Consider the following 1953-nt stretch of genomic DNA (forward strand, 5'->3'; position numbering starts at 1 on the left):
TAAAAAAAAAAAAAAAAAAAAAAAAAAAACTTATAGTTTTCCTCTTCCCCACCTCCCATTCTTAACTGAACTATTGACATCTTTGCCTTCTTTATTCTATTCATGACCTCTGGTTTGCAATCCGTGTATTGCTGTAGTTGTGAATATGTATAAAATACTCTTAATGTTTTAGAGTAGTTATTCTTTTGTCTTAGCCTAAATTATCACAGTTGTAGAGTTTCTATTTAAGCTGCTCTATAATATTTTCAAATATAGCTTGTAGTAAATTCTTATAGTTGATAATATCTTAGGATAAAGTTTTTTTTCATCAGTGTTCCAATATTTTCAAAACATTTATTTTTTTTTGTTTAATTATTACATATCTATGCAACCACAATATTAAAAAGTGCCTTTAAGTTAAAATGCAGTTTTACTTCTTTTTAATTAAAGAAAAAATTGTTAATAAAATTATCACAGAAAACTCTGTTCTCATAATTTAGTCAATGGAACAAAACTCTGACCCAAGGAATAATTATTTTCATTTACAAAACAGTGGTAATCCAAGTTTATAATGCATAGCACAACCAGTTTGTTATGACCAGTTTACTAAGAATTTCAATCGAATTAACCTTTAATATATACAATCTATATTGTAAAAAGTAACAGCTGCATTAATTGCATATATTTTTAAAATGACTATTTGGAATGATTTAGATATTAAAAGTTGCAGACTATTTAATGACTCTTTTAACATTGACTTAGAGAATGGACAGCATAGGTTTGGGAGGAGTAGAGCATATCTGTGTGGTATTAACTATGACACAGGAATGTATCAGAAGGAGAGGTTGGAGATCTAAGGTGGGCAGAAGTCCCTGAGGGGGAGAGGGGAACAAAACTGTCACATGAAAACACTTTTGTATGAAAAAAAAGTAAACTATGCCAGCCAACACAATCTGTCAAGCCTCCTCACATCTGTATCATATTCCTATATAATCATACTCCATGCTGCAAATGTTGTAAAAAATATAAATTAAAGTGTTAATGTTTATTGATCACTGTCTATGTACTAGGTACTGTAAAAACTACTGAATATTATGTTATTTAATTTTCACGTCCATATGAAGCAGGTATCATTATTATCACTTTCATCACATAAAAGAGGAAATTAAAACAGAAAGAATATAAGTAAATTGTCCACAGTCAGGCAGCCACGAATAGGCAGAGCCGAGTTTTGATTGTAGGCTGACTATAGAGTTCCCACTATTAAAAAAAAAAAACAATGGATATATGTATATTAATATAAATATATAAAAATATATAGCTAATTTTTTTAAAAGGCAAAGATGAAATATGAAAATAATAGCAAACCAAACATCTATGTATTCACCACCCACTTTTAGAAACAGCTGTACTTTGAGCTGCCTGGTTTGTCCGTTCTTGATCTCATCAGCTTTCTTGTCATATTTTTCTCCAAAAGTAATCACTGTTCTAGGTGTATCGTATAACACTTTTTGCTTTTCCTAATGCTAATAAGATGTTTGCATGATTTTGAATTTTATATAATTGAAACCATATGGCATATATTTTATGTAACTTGTTTTTCACCGAGAATAATCTATACTGATGATTATAGCTATCATTAATTCATTTTCGATGCTTCATAGTATTTCATTATATACATAATTTATATATAAATATATGTAATATTTATTTATACAGATAATACATATTTATATATGTAAAACTGTCTCTTTCATGGTTAATTAATATTTGGGTTGGTATTATATTTTTGTTTTTACAAATAATTAGGCCACAAATACTCATGCACATATTTCCCAGTGTGTGTGCAAAAGCTTCTTTATGGTATATACCTATTAATGATATCATCAGATCATAAGATGTATGGATCTTTGATTTTATTCAATACTGTCAAAAAGTTTTTCAAAGCAGTTCTACCAGTGTACTCTCACAATC

This window comes from Galeopterus variegatus, unplaced genomic scaffold (genome assembly GCF_000696425.1).
Source record: "Galeopterus variegatus unplaced genomic scaffold, G_variegatus-3.0.2 Scaffold3027, whole genome shotgun sequence".
Classification (NCBI taxonomy): Eukaryota; Metazoa; Chordata; class Mammalia; order Dermoptera; family Cynocephalidae; genus Galeopterus; species Galeopterus variegatus.